The 20,411-nt window shown below is 44.4% G+C and overlaps 1 protein-coding gene, 1 long non-coding RNA gene and 1 pseudogene across 2 annotated transcripts in view; 1 reads left to right on the plus strand and 2 right to left on the minus strand.

The window, feature by feature from the left end:
* Nucleotides 1-4,875, plus strand: part of SLC4A9 (solute carrier family 4 member 9) — a 31,268-nt gene extending 26,393 nt beyond the window's left edge. The window contains exon 21 of the mRNA XM_021939724.2: nt 4,548-4,875. The gene's annotated coding sequence lies outside the window, so the exon portion shown is untranslated. The remainder of the gene's footprint in view (nt 1-4,547) is intronic.
* Nucleotides 4,876-15,783: 10,908 nt separating this feature from the next.
* Nucleotides 15,784-15,907, minus strand: LOC116275202 (annotated as a pseudogene).
* Nucleotides 15,908-19,054: 3,147 nt separating this feature from the next.
* Nucleotides 19,055-19,986, minus strand: LOC110743538. Its single transcript, XR_002522774.1, has 2 exons — nt 19,882-19,986; nt 19,055-19,235 (listed from the first exon to the last, which is right to left on the minus strand). It is a non-coding gene; the product is annotated as an uncharacterized LOC110743538 (long non-coding RNA).
* Between the last annotated feature and the right edge of the window lie 425 nt (nt 19,987-20,411).

A 20,411-nucleotide genomic window follows, 5' to 3' on the forward strand; every position in this document is an offset into this window, starting at 1 on the left:
GAAAACATCATTCTAAGTGAATGAAGCCAGTTACAAGGGATCACATATTATATTATTCCATTTATATGAAATATCCATAATAGGCAAATCTATAAAGTCATAAGGTAAACTAGTGGTTGCCTAGGGCTGGGGGCCTAGGGATAATGGCTATGGGGTGCAGGAATTATTTTTAGGAGTGATGAAAATGTTCTAAAATAGATGTGATAAGCACAGCATGGTGGCACACACCTGTAGTTCCTGCTACTCAGGAGGCTAAGGCTAGGAGTTAGAGGCCACAGTGTGCTATGATCTTGTATGTGAATAGCCACTGTACTCCAGCCTGGGCAACATAGCAAGATGCCATCTCTAAAAGTTAAAAAAAACAAAAAACAAAAAAACAGATGTGATGGTTGCACAGCTCTGCATATAATAAAAGTTACTGACTTGAACATTTTGAGTGAATTGTGTGATATGTGAATGATATTTTAAGAAAGCTGTTAAGGTGGGGGTGCAGTAGCTCATGCCTGTGATCCCAGCACTTTGGGAGGCCAAGGTAAGAGGATTGCTTGAGTCCAGGAGTTTCAGGCTGCAGTGAGCTATGGTTGCACCACTGTACTCCATCCTGGGCAACAGAGCAACACTCTGTCTCTAAAAAAATAGATAATAAAAAATAAAGCTGTTAAAAAATAAAAAGAATGGTAGGGGCCAGAACCTAACAGGAAGGTCAAAATGGGGAGGTTGAAAACCTCTAGGGCCTCTAAGACCAAAGGAATTAGCACTTCTGGACAAGAACTGGGGAATTTTCCAGTACCAGTTCCAGGAACCTACTAGTTAAGTGAACCCAAGGGAAGAATCATGGCCTTGGGAGGTTTCTCCAGGTTGTTTTCAGACATGTTTGTTCACCTTCCATTAATATATCCACTTACAAAGGGGATTATAATGTGCAGTGATGCAAACTAGACCATGTTTCTTCACTAGATCCTCTGCTATTTTCTCTATTTATTTTTGAGACAGAGTCTTGCTGTGTCACCCAGTCTGGAGTGCAGTGGTGGGATCTCAGCTCACTGCAACCTCTGCTTCTTGGGTTCAAGCGATCCTCCCACTTTAGCCTCCCAAGTAGCTGGGACTACAGGCGCCTGCCACCATGCTTGTTTAATTTTTGTATCTTTTGTAGAGATGGAGTTTCACCATGTTGGCCAAGCTGGTCTCAAACTCCTGAGCTCAAGTAATCTGCTTGCCTCAGCCTCCCAAAGTGCTGGGGTTACAGGTGTGAGCCACTGTGCCTGGCTTCCTCTGCTATTTTCTTTTCTTTTCTTTTTTTTTGAGACAGGATTCTGCTCTCGTTGCCTAGGCTGGACTGCAATGACATGATCTCCGCTCACCGCAACCTCCACCTCCCAGATTCAAGCGATTCTCCAGCCTCAGCCTGCCGAGTAGCTGGTATTATAGGCATGTGTCACCACGCCCGGCTAATTTTTGTATTTTTAGCAGAGATGAGGTTTCTCTATGTTGGTCAGGCTGGTCTTGAACTCTCGACCTCAGGTGATCAGCCTGTCTTAGCCTCCCAAAGTGCTTGGATTACAGGCGTGAGCCACCACGCCCCGCCTCCTCTGGTATTTTCTTTTCTTTCTCTTTTTTTTAATTGAGACGGAGTCTCGCTGTGTCGCCCAGACTGGAGTACAGTGGCATGATCTTGGCTCACTGCAAGCTCCACCTCCTGGGTTCACGCCATTCTCCAGCCTCAGCCTCCTGAGTAGCTGGGACTACAGGTGCCCACCACCACGCCTGGCTAAGTTTTTGTATTTTTAATAGAGATGGGGTTTCACCGTGTTAGCCAGGATGGTCTTGATCTCCTGACCTCGTGATCTGCCCGCCTTGGCCTCCCAAAGTGCTGGGATTACAGGTGTGAGCCACCGCGCCCGGCCTCCTCTGGTATTTTCAATGACACTACATTTATTTCCGAGACCTTAGTTCCAACCTAGACTTATCTCCTGTTTATTGATAACCATAGGATCACAGAGCTGAAAGGTAATCTCATTTTAAAAATACAGAAACTGAAAAAAAAATTTTTTTAAATACAAAAACTGTGCCCAGGCGCGGTGACTCATGCCTGTAACCCAGCACTTTGGGATGCCGAGGTGGGAGGATCACCTAAGGTTTGGAGTTTGAGACCAGCCTGATCAACATGGAGAAACCCCATCTCTACTAAAAAAATACAGAATTAGCCGCGCGTGGTAGCATGCAACTAATTGGGAGGCTGAGGCAGAAGAATCACTTGTACCCAGGAGGCGGACGTTGTGGTGAGCTGAGGTCATACCACTGCACTCCCGCCTGGGCAACAAGGGCGGAACTCCTTCTCAAAAACAAAACAAAACAAAACAAAACAACAACAAAAAACATAAACTGAGGGTCTAGAGGAGAGAGGGGAGTTGCTTGCTAAAGATCATACCAGATCATCATAGCCAGAGGGTATGATGGCATAGAGGAGACTCAAATCATGGTGAAAAATGGCATAGAGGGGACGCAAATCGTGGTGAAATGCCTTACTCCTAAATTCTCCATCCAAATGACAACATTCTCAATCAATCAGTAATAGCCTATGGAAAGATAGGGCTCAGGCCACAGAGAAGGGATGGATGGTAAGAGGGAAAGGAATAGGTGGATGTGGAGGTGGAAGAAGAGGTAAATAGTAAAGTAGAGGCTGTTACTATGTGAGTTTACATTTTTTTTTTCTTTAAGCTTGATTTCTTTCCATGTTGGCTTATTCTAATGAACCATGTTGCACTGCGGCCTAGAAGAATTGGTTGGTTTTTTTAAGGTCACTGAAGGGTTTTGGTCATTTCCCTGGCTCACCCCAGTTCCTGAGCCAGAGTGGACAGGCTTTGCTTCTAATAGCTTGTCCTAACCATCTAACTTCAGTTTCTGAATAAAATCCTTATGGCTGGGAAGGTCCTTCACTCCCACTTGCCCTATCCTAGTTTCTCTCTCTTTGCCCTGTGCATCCCCAAATCCTACCTGGAGATATAGAGAGGGAGGAAGAGGAAAAGAAGTAAATTTTCCCTTTCATAGATTCACATCAGAAACATCCAGAGCACAGTACAAAGCTCTAGCTCCTAAGCTTTGACTGCTGGGCTAAAAGATGAGAGTTGACTAAGTGAAAAAAGACAGCAAACCCAGCAGAGTCTCCATACCTCACCTCCTCCATTCTTCTGCCTCCAATGCAACTGCTATATAGTGCTGCAGCAGCTCTGAAGCCTTTTTGTCTCAGAACTCCTTTATACCCTTAAAAATTATTAAACACCCAAAGAGCTCTTGTTTATGTATGTGGGTTATATGTATCAATATTTACTGTGTCAGAAGTTAAAACTGGGAATTAAAAAATATCTTCTGCCGGCTGAGGTGGCTCATGCCTGTAATCCCAGCACTTTGGGAGGCTAGGGTGGGCAGATCACCTGAGCTCAGGAGTTCAAGAACAGCCTAGCCAACATGGTGAAACCCTGTCTCTACTAAAAATATAAAAATAAGCCAGGTGTGATGGTGCACACCTGTAGTCCCAGCTATTGGAGGAGGCTAAGGCACGAGAATCGATTCAACCTGTGAGGCGGAGGTTGTAGTGAGCCAAGACTGCACCACTGCACTCCAGCCTAGGTGACGAAGTGACACTGTGTCACCAAAAAATAAAAATAAAAATAAAAATAAAAAAGAAAAGAAAATCTTACTTTGACACAGTAGGCACATGAAAAAAAATCTTCCAATGAGGGATTTAAAATATATATATATAAATTCATTTAATAAATGTGAACATAACTTTTTTATAAATAAATATGTATACGTGTGTGTGTGTGTGTATATATATATATATATATACACACATAAAAAAAATTTTTTTTTTTTGAGATGGAGTCTCGCTCAGTCACCCAGCCTGGAGTGCAGTGGCGCGATCTCGGCTCACTGCAAGCTCCGCCTCCCGGGTTCACGCCATTCTCCTGCCTCAGCCTCCCAAGTAGCTGGGACTACAGGCGCCCGCTGCCACGCCCGGCTAATTTTTTGCATTTTTAGTAGAGACGGGGTTTCACCATGTTAGCCAGGATGGTCTCGATCTCCTGACCTCGTGATCCGCCCGCCTCAGTCTCCCAAAGTGCTGGGATTACAGGCGTGAGCCACTGCGCCCGGCTTTTTTTTTTTAGACAGAGTCTTGTTCTGTCGCCCAGGATGGAGTACACTGATGCCATCTTGGCTCACTGCAACTTCGGCTGCTGGGGTTAAAGCAATTCTTCTGCCTCAGCCTTCCAAGTAGTTGGGATTACAGGTGCATGCCACCACGCCAGGCTAATTTTTGTTTTTTTAGTAGAGACGGGGTTTCACCATGTTGACCAGGCTGGTCTTGAACTCCTGACCTCAGGTGAATCTGCCTGCCTTGGCCTCCTAAAGTGCTGGGATTACAGGCATGAGCCACCACTCCTGGCTAAATAAATATTTTTCAAAACAAAAATATTTAATGAGAAAAGTGGCATCTTCAATGTCTGGCTTTATAAAAGCTGGATTCTCGCATCTGTTTCTGTATTCAGTCAAATGCAAGAGTGTTTTGGTTGAAGAATATGAAGAAAATCTGGCTCAACACAGCTATGCAGTTGGAAAAGGAAGAAATACTTCAATAGATTTTTCAGATAACTGGATATTCCCTTCAATACACCAAAATCCAACAACTGTTAGTTTCTTAAAGGTTGAGACCATAACTACAAAATGTCCATACTCTGTTATATTAAAATCCATTGGTCTATCACACACTTTCATTTTGTGGTGTTGTTTTGAGACAGGGTCTTGCTCAGTTACCCGGGGTGGAGTGCAGTGTCTGCAATCACTGCTCATTTCAGCCTTGACTTCCCAGGCTCAGGTGATCCTCCCCCCTCAGACTACAGGCATGTGCCACCACACCCAGCTAATTTTTTTGCATTTTTAGTAGAGACAGGGTTTTGCCATGTTGCCTAGGCTGATCTTGAGCTTCTGGACTCAAGTGATCCTCCAGCTTTGGCCTCCCAAAGTGCTGGGATTATAGGCATGAGCCACAGTGCCCAGCCCTAATTTAAAAAAATTATGTGTAGAGACAGGGTCTCCCTATGTTGCCCAGGCTAGTCTGGAACTCATGGGCTCAAGTGATCCTCCTGCCTCAGCCTCTCAAAGTGCTGGGATTACAGGTGTGGGCTACCACACCCGGCCTATTATTACTTACTTTTTTTTTTTTTTTTTCCAGATGGACTCTCGCTCTGTTGCCCAGGCTGGAGTGTAGTGGTGCCATCTCAGCTCACTGCAACCTCTGCCTCCCGGGTTCAAACAATTCTCATGCCTCAGCCTCCTGAGTAGCTGGGACTACAGGTGCTCACCACCATGCCCAGCTAATTTTTGTATTGTTAATAGAGATGGGGTTTCACCATGTTGGCCAGTCTGGTCTCGAACTCCTGACCTCAAGTGATCCACTTGCCTTGGCCTCCCAAAGTGTTGGGATTACAGGCGTGAGCCACCACGCCTGGCCTAATATACTTTCAATGGATCTTTTACACATGTATGATTTTGTAACATCATGATTGGTCATTTGGAAAACATTGGTTCACTGAACTGTGCAGATCTTTCAAACATTGACACATTTTTATTATATAATATAAAAAATATTTATTAATACCATGATTTATCTCATCAAAAAAGTCTTTAAAACTTTTAGAAAACTGTCAACCAGTAATATGTACAATTTTCCAAAATTCTCATTTTTGCTCAAAGATTTGAATTTTATCATTGGAAATAAATATTGTCAGGTGTTTTCCTTCAAGTGACAGGCTCCAGAGAATGTCTGCCAAATATCCACATCTGAATTACCAACATTTGCCTGTCAGTGCTATTTTCAAGTAAAAATGGTGTTCTATGAAAAAAAAAAAAAAGGCCAATGCAGCTTGCAACCAAATAGCTATGCTCCTTGAGATAACCAATGTACTTTGATAAATAGCAGAAGTGCTCTGTGTATCCTTCTCATTTCCTAACATAGAATATTAAAAACACTTGTACTCAAGAGTCAAGTTTTAATAAAATTAATTTTTACTGCTTCATCAAGGATTCTTAATAAAATTGGCCTTTTCCTGCTTTGAGTGCCCAATGGGGAAGAATATATTTACTGCTAGTACAGTTTGATACCATTGCCTAATACTGTGCTGAAGTACCAGCGATCTTTGTTTTTTAGAAACAGGAGCTCACTCTGTTGCCCAGGCTGGATTGTAGTGGTGAGATCATAGCTCACTGTAGCCTTAAACTCCTGGGCTCAAGCAATCCTCCTGCCTCGGCCTCTTGAGTAGCAGGGACTACAGGCATGCATCATCATACCCAGCAGTACCAGCAAATTTTTACCCCCCATTGCTTTTGTACCATCACTACGAAAGTCAATATAGTGAAAAATAATACAGTAGAATTATAATGAAAATGGTTTTGACTTCATGGATTCCCCTGAAAAGGTCTTGAGGGCTGCAGGAATCTATAGACCATACTCTGAGAATTGTGGGAATATGGCCGGGTGCGGTGGCTCCTGTCTGTAATCTCAGCACTTTGAGAGGCAAAGGCGGGGGGATCATCTGAGGTCAGGAGCTCAAGACCAATCTGGCCAACATGGTGAAACCCCATCTCTACTAAAAATACAAAATGAGTCGTGCGTGGTGGCGGGCGCCTGTAGTCCCAGTTACTTGGGAGGTTGAGGCAGAAGAATTGCTTGAACCTGGGAGGTGAATGTTGCAGTAAGCCGAGATCAAGCCACTGCACTCCAGGCTGGGTGAGAGAGCGAGACTCCGTCATAAAATAAAATAGGATAGAATAGAATAGAGTAGAGTAGAGTAGAACAGAGTAGAGTAAAGTAGAGTAGAATAGAGTAGAGTAGAATAGAATAGGAGTAGAGTAGAACAGAGTAGAATAGGGTAGAATAGCATAGAGTAGGGTAGAATAGAGTAGAATAGAATAGAGTAGAGTAGAATAGAGTAGAATAGAATACAGTAGAGTAGAATAGAATAGAGTAGAATAGAATAGAATAGAATAGAGTAGAATAGAATAGAATAGAATAGAATAGAGTAAAGTAAAAGTAAAGTAAAATAAAATAAAATATTAGCTGGGTGTGGTAGCGCATGCCTATAATCCCAGCTACTTGAGAAGCTGAGGCACAAGAATCACTTGAACCTGGGAGGCGGAGGTTACAGTGAGCTGAGACTGCTCCACTGTACTCCAGCCTGGGTGATAAAGTGAGACTCCGTCTAGCTGGGTGGGGCTAAGAATTGGCTGGGTGTGGTGGCTCACACCTGTAATCCTAGCACTTTGGGAAACCAAGGCAGGTGGATTACTTGAGGTTGGGAGTTTGAGACCAGCCTGGCCAATATGGCAAAACCCCATCTCTACTAAAAATATATATTTAAAAAAAAAAAAAAAGGCCAGGCGTGGTGGTGCATGCCTGTAATCCCAGCTACTCTTGAGGCTGAGGCAGGAGAATTGCTTGAACCCAGGAATTGGAGGTTGCAGTCAGCCGAAATAGCGCCATTGCATTCCAGCCTGGGTGTCACAGCAAGACTTTGTCTCAAAAACAACAACAAAATTGTGGTAATATACCCGTGTATGTGTGTGTATATCAAAGTATAAGTGAAATATTTCTTCCCTAACTTCACATTTCTCTGAGTTAAATGCAACTCCCTAGATTTTGCACAAAAAAGTACATTCTAAATTTTTTAAATTTTATTTTTCTTCTTAATTTATTAAACACATTAATAATAACAATAAAGATTTTTAAAAACAAAAAAATCTACCAACTATCTAAAGTTTGGTTTTAAGGTAATAACTGGGATGGTTTTGGAAAATAGTTGTTTGTTACAAAGGCATTACATACTCATTGTAAACAAATTCAAACAATATATGCAGAAATAAAATGATATATTTCTAGTAAAAAACTGAAATAATTTCATTTTTACCCCACTTGGCAGTGTACCATGCACAATCAGCCTTCTGATTTTCTTCGTTCTTTTATTTATTTACTTACTTATGTATTTATTTATTTAGTTTTTGAGATGGAGTCTTGCTCTATCGCCAGGCTGGAGTACAGTGGCATGATTTTGGCTCACTGCATCCTCCGCCTCCTGGGTTCAAGCTATTCCCCCCTGCCTCAGCCTCCCGAGTAGTTGGGACTATAGGCGTGAGCCACCACAGCCAACTAATCTTTTGTATTTTAGTAGAGACGAGGTTTCACCATGTTGGTCGGGATGGTCTCAATCTCCTGACCTCATGATCTGCCTGCCTCAGCCTCTCAAAGTGCTGGGATTACAGGCATGAGCCACTCTGCCTGGCCTCTTCATTCTTTTTAACAAGTATATTGTAGGTCATGTTATAACTGTATCGCAGCTAACTTAACCACTTACTTATTGATGGACAAGTAAGGTTTGCTTGTTTGTTTGTATTAAGACGGAGTCCCACTCTTTTGTCCATGCTGGAGTGCAGTGGCATGATCTTGCGCACTGCAACCTCCATTTCCCAGCTTCAAGTGATTCTCATGCCTCAGTCTCCCCAGTAGCTGGGACTACAGGTGTGCACCACCACCCCTGGCTAATTTTTTTTTTTTTTGAGACAGAGTCTCGCTTTGTCACCGAGGTTAGAGTGCAGTGGTGCGATCTCGGCTCACTGCAACCTTTGCTCCAAGGTTCAAGTGATTCTCCTGCCTCAGCCTCCCGAGTAGCTGGGATTACAGGCATCTGCCACCATGCCTGGCTAATTTTTGTATGTTTTAGTATAGATGAAGTTTCGCCACGTTGGTCAGGCTGGTCTCAAACTCCTGACCTCAAGTGATCCACCCGCCTTGGCCTCCCAAAGTGCTAGGATTACAGGTATGAGCCACCCTGTCCTTTTTTTTTTTTTTTTTTTTTTAGAGATGGGGTTTCACCATGTTGGCCAGGCTGGTCTTGAACTCCTGACCTCAAGTGATCCATCCACCTCAGTCTCCCAAAGTGCTGGGATTATAGGAGTGAGCCACCGTGCCTGGCCCTGACAAGTAAGGTTTTAATGAATGTCCTTGTACACAATTTTTTTTTTTTTTTGAGTTAATGTGTGAGGGTTTCTGTGCCACTTTTTCCCCAGAGTTGGAAATGGATTTGCTAAATCAAAGGGTAGGTGCACTAAAAAAAAAAAAAAAGAAGAAGAAGAAGAAGGACTGGGCACAGTGGTTCATGCCTATAATCCCAGCACTTTGGGAGGCCGAGGTGGATGGATCACTTGAGGTCAGAAGTTCCAGGCCAGACTGGCAAACATGGTGAAACCCGGTCTCTACTAAAAATACAAAAATTAGCCAAGCGTGGTGGCATATTTCTGTAATCCCAGCTACTTGGGAGGCCGAGGCAGGAGAATTGCTTGAACCCAGGAGATGGAGGTTGCAGTGAGTTGAGATCACGCCACTGTATTCCAGCCTGGGCGACAGAGACTCTGTTTCAAAAAAATAAAATGAAGGCACCTCCAAACTTATTTCCCTAAAGATTGTATCAATTACACTACTGCTAATGGTATACAGAGAGTGCAACAGGGAACTTGTGAGAGTAACTGTTGGGCATGAGGATTACCAGGCTCTGAATAGTGGTCAACCAGTGCTTTGAAGGGTTTTTAAGTATTTCTGAGCCCTTCAGTCACTCTCCAGGAATTCTAATATTCATTTGAAATCCCTGGTATACAGAAAAGTATTGCTGTTTTCTTTGGACTCTCTAGTATGGCTCAATCTTGATTTAAAATGTTGCCAGCTTATGGGTGGAGCCATTGGGACAGTTTAGGGCTTTAACCAAACTCCAGAGGCCACAGACAGGCCTGCCCGTATGTCCTACATAACTCTGTAACAGTGATGCAATTCTTTTCAACTGATGAACCTTTTGTGTTGACTAAATCTCTGCTGGAGAAGTCCAATTTTGGCTGTTTTTCTTTTCTTTTTTTTCCCTTGACACCAGAGGTGTAAATGCCAGGGTCTAAGAAGGGCTTCTAGGTGAAAAGTTTAAGAGTAGAGTCCTGACCAGTATATATCTTAATAGCTTCTGTGAGCTTATATCAGACTCATGTCTGGCCTAGACTTTCTACAAGTGTCCTTTTGGGGCCATAGCCACTTCCTTGGGAAAGAACACCCGGTAGGTGGCACTGTTACCTGCCCTGCAGGTGAACACCATGCTGTATCTCCTGATTTATGGGACTGCCTTGATGAAAAAAGGGTGTGGCAAACTGAGTTGAGTTCAAACACTCCACAAGAGTCTCCAAGACTGAACTGACTGGGTCACTTCAGAGTGACCCAGTCCTCACTTATAAGCCCAAATTGCTCTTTGAGTTGGAGTCCTGGATCTGCTCCTTTCTCATTGTGGTAAGCAAGGATGTACTTCAGGTTCTCACAGGAAAAATCAGAGGGTAATGATTGGGTCATGTAAAATCACTTCAGAGATTTTATTGGGAGATACTGATTCTAATACTCACTCCTCAAGTTACTCCTCTATTTAAAAAAAATTGTAAGGCCAGGCGTGGTGGCTCACACCTGTAATCCCAGCACTTTGGGGGGCCGAGGTGGGCGGATCACCCCGGGTCAGGAGTTCGAGACCAGCCTGGCCAACATGGTGAAACCCCATCTCTACTAAAAATACAAAATTAGCTGGGCATGGTGACACACGCCTATAATCCCAGCTACTTGGGAGGCTGAGGCAGGAGAATCGTTTGAACTTGGGAGGTGGAGGTTGCAGTGAGTCGAGATCATGCCATTGGACTCCAGCCTGGGCAAGAAGAGTGAAACTCCGTCTAAAAAAAAAAAAAAATGGTGAGGGGGGATTGTGAAAAACTAAAACAACCCTCAAGGGTTCTTCTGACTCGAAAGTGCTGATTCACTAAATGCCAGGCCACCATAACTTGTAAAATAAGAGGATTCTTGCTGCTGGGGTTGCTATCTAGCTGTTCTCTCATCAGAAAAAGTGCTCAGACCATAAGATTCAAAATTTTCACCAATTCTGGGATCTTCTAAAGTCTGTGGCAGAAGGACATGGTACCAGCCAAGGAGAGCTTCTATAAAAGGTAGGTGTGGCTGCCTAAGTTGCAGTGGTAAGAGGACATGTGAAAAAGGATATTTGGGGTCACTAGCTTCAGGTTTACCAAGTGTGGGATAGAAGAAGCAGGGGGTTCACTGTAATGCATAAGGTAGGGTTCTGGATTTCTCCAAGTAACCTATTGATTGTCAGTTTTTTTTTTTTTTTTTTTTTTTTGAGACAGAGCCTCGCTCTGTCGCCCAGGCTGGAGTGCAGTGGCCGGATCTCAGCTCACTGCAAGCTTCGCCTCCCGGGTTCATGCCATTCTCCTGCCTCAGCTTCCCGAGTAGCTGGGACTACAGGCACCCGCCACCTCGCCCGGCTAGTTTTTTGTATTTTTTAGTAGAGATGGGGTTTCACCGTGTTAGCCAGGATGGTCTCGATCTCCTGACCTCGTGATCCGCCCACCTCGGCCTCCCAAAGTGCTGGGATTACAGGCTTGAGCCACCGCGCCCGGCCTTGATTGTCAGTTCTTAGAACCCTATTCTTGTCAAAGAGCTTGTACAACTGTAGACCAGAACATCTGGGCGGAACTACACACTTAATGGTATTTATTTCTCAAAGTGACTCTTGGTTTTTCCTTTTTTTTTAAGATGGAGTCTCACTCCATCACCCAGGCTGGAATGCACTGGCGCAATCTCGGCTCACTGCAACCTCTGCCTCCCGGGTTCAAGCGAGTCTCCTGCCTCCCAGGTTCAAGCGATTCTCCTGCCTCAGCCTCCCGAGTAGCTGGAACTATGGGCACCCATCACCATGCCTGGCTAATTTTTGTATTTTTAGTAGAGACGGGTCTTCACCATATTGGCCAGGGTGGTCTAGAACTCCTGACCTTGTGATACGCCCGCCTCGGCCTCCCAAAGTGTTGGGATTATAGGTGTAACCCACTGTGCTGGGGGGCTTTTCCTTTTAATTAGTACTGAAGTGAGAAAGCTCATAGAATTACTGCTAGCACTCATATTTTCAGTACGATCCTTCCAATGGAAGCAATACACAAAAATACTCACCAAGGACTCACCTGGGGGAAGAGTGGATTAATCTTCATTGTCATCCAATATGACCTTTCTGCAGAGAGATGTTTAACTTTTGCAAAAAGCAAAGCTACAACTTGATGTCTTTTAAAAATGTGGGCCAAGTGTGGTGGCTCACACCTATAATCCCAGCACTTTGGGAGACTGAGGCAGGTGGATCGCTTGAGCCCAGGATTTTGAGAGCAGCCTGGGTAACATGGCAAAAACCCTGTCTCTACAAAAAATACAAAAAAAAAACCAAAAAACAAAAAACACAACACAACAAAACAAAACTAGCTTGGCATGGTGGTGTGCGCCTGTAGTTCCAGCTACTTGGGAGGTTGAGGTGGGAGGATGGCTTGAGCCTGGGAGGTTGAGGCTGTAGTAAGACTGCACCACTGCACTACTCACTAACAGAGCAAGACCCTGTCAAAAAAAAAAAAAAAAAGTTTTCAGTTACAGAGTTACAGTAAATCTGTGTTTCTGTCCAGTTGAAAGTTTGGGGGTTTCTGGCTGACTCAGCAATTAATGTTCTACCTTGGCTAAGTTCTTCTCATTGCTCTCTGAAACCAAACACATAAGGTAAATCCATCATGTTTAACTTTGTTGTTGCTTGGATTTTTTTTTTTTTTTTGAGATGGAGTCTCGCTCTGTCACCCAGGCTGCAGTGCAGTGGTGTGATCTCGGCTCTCGGCTCACTGCAATCTCTTGCCTCCCAGGTTCAAGCGATTCTCCTGCCTTAGCCTCCCAAGTAGCTGGGATTATAGCACCCACCACCATGCCTGGCTAAATTTTGTATTATTATTATTAGTAGTAGTAGTAGCAGTAGAAGCAGGGTTTCACCATGTTGGCCAGGCTGGTTTTGAACTTCTGACCTCAAGTGATCCACCTGCCTCAGCCTCGCAAAGTGCTGGGATTACAGGTGTGAGCCACTGCGCCTGGCCTAAGACACGTTTAGCTTGGAAGAAACTTTCAAACTCTCTCCCAAAGTGGCTGTACTGTTTTGCATTCTCACCAGAATGAGAATTCTTGCTGCTCTGCCTTCTTGCCAGTAATTGGTATTGCCACTTATTTGGACTTTAGCCATTCTAATAGGTGGAAATAAAAATTTAAAGAAAGGATCATGATGCATAATGCCACATTTATTTTCAGAAAGTTTGTATAGATCTGGAGTAACTTTTGTTTCTATACTCTTTTGTTTCCCACATTTCATCAGGTGCAAAGGTTATACTGATTTTGTTGTTGTTGTTGTTGAGACAAGGTCTCACTCTGTCACCCAGGCTGGTGAATAGTGGTGTGATCATAGCTCACTGTAGCCTTGATCTCCTGGGCTCAAGCAATCCTCCCACCTCAGCCTCCCAAGTAGTTGGGACTACAGGTACACATCTCCACACTTGGCTACCTTTTATTATTATTATTATTATTATTATTTTGTAGCGATAGGGAGTCTTGCTTTGTTGCCCAGGCTGATCTCAAACTCCTGGGCTCAAGTGATCCTCTTGCCTTGGCCTCCCAAAGTGCTGGGATTACAGGCATGAGCAACTGTGCCTGACCTTCATGCTGATTACACTTATTGACAGTTTTTCTCCATTCTGATAGCCACTTCCCTAATCCAGGTGTTCATTATGTCATACCTGGGCAAAAAGCTGCAGCCAGATTGCTTGTTTCCTACACTCCAGTATCTCCTTGTTCTAACCCAATTTACTCAATTCAGCTAAAACGAAAAAATTTTGTACTCTTCCTTTAACAATTTTTATTGTTTATCGAAAACTATGGTGGGTGGCTTATTGAACCAAAGTTATGTATTTATTTTTAGTTTTATAGAGATGGGGGTCTTGTTATTTTGCCCATGCTGGTCTCAAACTCCTGGGCTCAAGCAATCCTCCTATGTTGGCCTCCCAATATGCTGGGATTACAAGTGTGAGCCACTGCTCCTGGCCTGAGAAGGATATCTAAAAACCTAATAACATGGTTTGTGTATGAGAGGAGGTCTAGGTATTTAGTGGGGAAAGTAAAAAGACTCTTTTCCTCATTTTATATTCATTTTATTCTTTTTTCCACATGCCTGTTGTGTCAAATTGTTTTGTTCTTTTTGAAATTTGAACCATGTGAATGTATTAACTATTAGATTTTTTTTTTTTTTTTTGAGACAGAGTCTCACTCTGTTGCCCAGGCTGGAGTGCAGCGGCACGATCTTGGCTAACTGCAATCTCCACCTCCTGGGCTCAAGCAATTCTCCTGCCTCAGCCTCCTGAGTAGCTGGGATTACAGGGGCCCACCACCACACCTGGCTAATTTGTGTAAACTATTAGATTTTTTTAGTGTGAAATTACATGGTCTAAGAAACTAACAATATAGTTGGAGAAACCAGAAGACAAGTTTTAAATGTTTCTGTTATAAGGGAGGAAGATATATTTGATGGTAGTCAGGGATAACTTCACCTAGGGTGCTGATTAGCAGATTTATAAGAAGGATAAAATGGTTGAAGCATGTTTACCTGACTGATGAATTTCCTCTGCTTTTGAGGTTGCCATGGAATTGATGTGATATAGTGGGAAGAGCATGGGTTTTGGGACCAAGCAGAAATAAATTCAAATCCCGGCTTTTCTATACACTGGCCTTATAACCTTGGGCAAGTTATTTAACAATTTTGAAGTTTCAACTTCCTCATCTACAAAATGGGTAAAATCTGAATAGGATCATTATAAAGGTTAAATGACCTCCAAGTGCAACAAATATGTTGGTTTACTTCTTATACAGATGGGCTGAACTGAGATGGATTGGCATATAGGAATTAAATGTCTGGAGAAAATGCAGGATGCATGTGAAAGAACTTCATGTAGCTAAAGTTCCTGTATCTATAATTTAGTTTGTCAATCTCATATTACGGGATTTGAAACCTCTTATTGTCTCAGAAGTTTTAGAAACCCTTGGGCTAGCTGGGCACAGTGGCTCACACCTATGATCTCAGCACTTTGGGAGGCTGAGGCGGGAGGACTGCTTGAGCCCAGAGGTTAGAGGCCAGCAGCCTGAGTAACATAGGGAGACCCCCGTCTCCACAAATAATTAAAAAAAAAAAAAAAAAAGCCAGGCATGGTGGTCCAATCCTGTGGTCCCAGCTATTTGGGAAGCTAAGGTGGGAGAATTGCTTGAGCCTGAGAGGTCGAGGCTGCAGTGAGCAGGTGATTGTACCACTGCACTTCAGCCCCAGTGACAGGGTGAGACCCTGTCTCAAAAAACAAAATAACAAAATAAAAATCCTTTGGCTATACAGTTTTTATAAGGGTTTTTTTTTTTTTTTTTTTTGTGATAGAGTCTTGCTCTGTTGTCCAGGCTGGAGTGCAGTGTCACAATCTTGGCTCACTGCAAGCTCCACCTCCCAGGTTCACGCCATTCTCCTGCCTCAGCCTCCCGAATAGCTGGGACTACAGGCGCCTGCCACCACGCCCGGCTAATTTTTTTTGTATTTTTAGTAGAGACGGGGTTTCAGCATGTTAGCCAGGATGGCCTCGATCTCCTGACCTCACGATCTGCCCACCTCGGCCTCCCAAAGTGCTAGGATTACAGGCGTGAGCCACCGCGCCCGGCCATGTGTTTTTTATCCTTCTTGATCTGGAAGATGGTCAAAACAGAGTGCTTTGAAACACATTATAAGTAGACTCTAAATATTCCCACTGTCTTTTTTTTTCTTTTCTTCTTTATTCCATAGAGACTCAAAATTGCCAGTGCTGACTATATTTCAAGTCATCATGGCAGGGTATTGGGAAAAGTTTTCAATTAGCAATAATCATTCCTTTGGCTATGATACTGCCACTAAGCAAATCTCCACTCCATTTTTTTTCCTGAGACAGAGTCTCGCTCTGTCACCCATGCTGGAGTGTAATGGCGTGATCTCAGCTCACTGCAACCTCCACCTCCCGGATTCAAGCGATTCTCCTGCTTCAGCCTTCTGAGTAGCTGGGATTATGGGTGCGCACCACCACGCCCAGCTAATTTTTGTAGTTTTAGTAGAAACGGGGTTTCACCGTGTTGGTCAGGCTGGTCTTGAACTCCTGACCTTATATGATCCACCCGCCTTGGCCTCCCAAGTGCTGGAATTACAGGTGTGAGCTATATCGCAACCGGCCTAATTTTTGTATTTTTAGTAGAGACAGGGTTTCACCATGTTGGCCAGGCTGGTCTTGAACTCCTGACCTCAGGTGATCCACCCACCTCAGCCTCCCAAAGTGCTGGGATTATAGGCATGAGCCACCATACCTGGCCTGAGTGTGATTTTATTTATTTATGAAATGTATCACTTGATATTGTGATGATTTCTCAATGAGTTTTCAAATTTTAAATCCATAGGAATGTAGTATATATGGAACTATTGAATCACATTTTCTTTTTGAGACAAAGTTTCACCCTTGTTGCTCAGGCTGAAGTGCCGTGGTGTGATCTTGGCTAACTGCAACCTCTGCCTCCCAGGTGCAAGCAATTGTCCTGCCTCAGCCTCCTGAGTAGCTGGGATTATAGGTGCCCACCACCACGCCTGGCTAATTTTTTGTATTTTTAGTAGAGACAGGGTTTCATCATGTTGGCCAGGCTGCTCTTGAACTCCTGACCTCAGGTGATCCACCCGCCTTGGCCTCCCAAAGTGCTGGGATTATAGGCATGAGCCACCATGCCCAGCCGTTAAATCACATTTAATAGAGACTCTATAGAGCAGTCACCAAAATATAGGAGACTGGAAGTTCCTAATTCCCATACTGACTGTCAAACTACTGACAGGTATCTCAAGTAAAGGTCCTGGTGAAACAAAGATTATTGCTCAATCACATTTCTTTAGCTATACTCGGGGTTAGTCGGTAGGCACTGAGTAAAGAGAGTGTTTTCTTCTCTCTCAGATAAATTGAAAAAAATGTATATATATCCATATTTCCTTTCCCTGTGTCCTTGAGAGTCACTGCATTTGTTTAAAGAATTTAATGAGTTTGTTCAGGGAGTTGCCTCAGAAATTATTTTTGTATCAGTAGTAAGCATGACAAGTAATTCCTTTGTAATGCTGTACCAGTCAATACCTGTTTTTGCCTAAGGATGTATCCATACCAATTCTGGATAATCCAGCTTTGAAGTGGGTTGGGCAGTGCTAGGTTTCTTTTGTTGGTGTTATTAGTTTGGGTTGTGACTTAGTCACACATGCCTTGAAAACTTAACAGCACTGAGGGTATAGGCTAATTAAATTCCACAAATGCTAACTAAAGCCAATGTACATAGCATTTACATTAAAATAGTTCTGTAGAATAGGTACAAGACTTTTTTTTTTATTTTCTACAACTTATTTATTATCTAGAAAGAACATTTAACTAACATGTTCTGCTCATAGAAAACACTATCCTTGGCCGGGCGCGGTGGCTCACGCCTGTAATCCCAGCACTTTGGGAGGCCGAGGCGGGCGGATCACAAGGTCAGGAGATCGAGACCACAGTGAAACCCCGTCTCTACTAAAAATACAAAAAATTAGCCGGGCGCGGTGGCGGGCGCCTGTAGTCCCAGCTACTCAGGAGGCTGAGGCAGGAGAATGGCGTGAACCCAAGAGGCGGAGCTTGCAGTGAGCCGAGATCGCGCCACTACACTCCAACCAGGGCGACAGCGTGAGACTCCGTCTCAAAAAAAAAAAAAAAAAAAAAAAAAAGAAAAAAAAAAAAGAAAACACTATCCTTTACATGTGAAATGTCAAAATGAGCAATTACCAAGCCAAAGAAATGTTTATGATCTTCAAAATGTTTTTTAAATAAATGTTTGGCAGAATCAACTTTTAAAGTCATAAAAAAATCATTATATTCTTATAAAAATTTCAGATCCCAGTTTAAGGATGATGAAACATTAAATCTTGCACAGTTGAGATATATAAAGGCCTTTGTTAAAGTTGTAAGAGAGGAGAAAATGACTTTTTTTTTTTGGAGACTGAGTCTTGCTCTGTGGCCAGGCTGGAGTGCAGTGGTGCGATCTCGGCTCACTGCAACCTCCGCCTCCTGGGTTCAAGCGATTCTCGTGCCTCAGACACCCGAGTAGCTGGGATTACAGGCATGCGCCACCACACTTAGCTAATTTTTGTATTTTTAGTAGAGACGGGGTTTCACCATGTTGGCCAGGATGATCTCCATCTCCTGACCTCGTGATCCGCTCACCTCTGCCTCCCAAAGTGCTAGGATTACAGGCGTGAGCCAATGCGCCCGGCCATTTTTTTTTCAGCCAAATTCTGTTATCCTATGGACATTCTCGGGATCAAAGGATATTTTCCATACAAACCACCAGACTCCTTTTTTGGTGATCTCTGATTAAAGGATTAGATGGAAACAGAATTTTTTTTTTTTTTTTTGGAGACAGGGCACCGCTCTATCGCTCAGGCTGGAGTTCAGTGGCAGGATCTCGGCTCACTGCAACCTCCATCTTCCAGGCTCATGGGATTCCCTCCCGCCTCAGCCTCCTGAGTAGTTAGGATTACAGGCGTGCACCACCATGCTGGTCTAATTATTATTATTATTATTTATTTATTTATTTTTTTAGACGATATCTTGCTCTGTCGCCCAACCTGGAGTGCAGTGGCACGATCTTGGCTCACTGCAACCTTCGCCTCCTGGGTTCAAGCGATTCTCCTGCCTCAGCCTCCCCGGTAGCTGGGATTGCAGGCACACACCACCACATCCGGCTAATTTTTGTATTTTTAGTATAGACGGGGTTTCACCATGTTGGTCAGGCTGGTCTCAAACTCCTGACCTCAAATGATCCGCCCACCTAGGCCCCCCAAAGTGCTGGGATTACAGGCGTGAGTCACCGCGCCCAGCCTAATTTTTGTATTTTTTGTAGAGACGGGGTTTCACCATGTTGCCTAGGCAGGTCTCGAACTCCTGGGCTCAAATGATCTGGGCTCAGCATCCCATAGTGTTGGGATTACAGGCGTAAGCCACGGCGCCCGCTATAGAATCTGAGCATTTTTAAACCCCCTCTTTATTGACAAGATAAAGACAGAGATAGAGAGATGGATACAGGGAGGAAGAGACATCCTTAGAGGAGGCAAGACCACCACAGCTAGCCTTGTTTTGCACCACACAGATCTGATTATAACTGGAATTAGTTGCGCTGGTAGGACCCAGGGGCGAGCAGAGAGTTCCTGAAGGAAGAGGAGATAATAACTAGCAAAAATGAGTATTTCCTGTAAGTTTGGGACTTTGCTAAGCGCTACGTTATCACCTAATTTATTCGTAACAACCACCCAATGAGGAAGGTACTAATATTACTCCCATTTCACAGAGGAGCGAGTTGAAAGTCACAAAAATGAAACAGCAAACGCGCCGAAGTCAGGCAGCAAGTAAGTGGCAGCACCAGAACTCGAAACTGCCCCGGAGCACGCACTCTTCACCACCCCGTTCCACCGTGAGGTCGGATTCCGCGCGCGGGTAGCGGCATTCCCACCTTCCTACGTGGGACAGTTCCCGGTACTAAGGCATGGCGCTGTCCAGCCCTCAGGCCCGCAGCCGTCCGCAAACAGGAGAACGCGGCCCCGCTGGGCGATCCCGCCCGAAGGCTGTAGAACTGCGGCGCGCGGCCAGGTCCTGGCACGCGGGCGGGTCGAGTCTCCTCTAGGCGGCCATCCCAAGGAGCTACCCGGGTGTCCCTCAGACCCGCGCGCTGGGCTCAACTCGGAAAGGCGGGAGGCGCGAAGCAGGATCGACCTTGCCCCTCGACTGTCCCCTCACCGTTCCCTGTCCCCTATTCCCTCCCAAATAGCCCGCGGCAAATAGGTTACGCATCTTCACCTGTCCCAGAGGTGGTGACCGCTCTTAGTGACTGACGCTGCGCTCCTCCAACCAGGCAATGGCAAGAAGGTGGAGCCTCCCTAAGACTGATGGCTTCCTTTCTCCAATCCCAATGCAGCTGTTCTCCGGCCGTAGTCTCGGCGCCCAGCAGAGAGCGACAGGTGGGAGCTGCGTTACTTCGGCGCCTCTTGCATCCTTGACGTACAAGTTTCACCAAGTGCAGGGTGAAGTCTACTCCAGATTTGACCAATTCTTGCGGGTCATCACTTCAGCAGTCATTTTATTCAGAAGTGGAAATTTCCCGGCCCTTTCCCGTCACCTCAGATGAGGGCGGGATGAATGGTACTCTCACAGGCCAATTGTACCACGCGACGTCCCGCGACAAAGTGACCGACACTTTATGGCGCCAATGAGTTCTCCCATTGTTTGGGGTCACTATGACTGACCACAAGGCCAACTAATCCACTTTAAGGTCGTGATGTGATAGTCAGACGGGTTGGCCAATAGACATAGAAAGAGACCGGAAGTCA

The sequence above is a fragment of the Papio anubis genome, chromosome 5 (assembly GCF_008728515.1).
Source record: "Papio anubis isolate 15944 chromosome 5, Panubis1.0, whole genome shotgun sequence".
Lineage (NCBI taxonomy): Eukaryota > Metazoa > Chordata > Mammalia > Primates > Cercopithecidae > Papio > Papio anubis.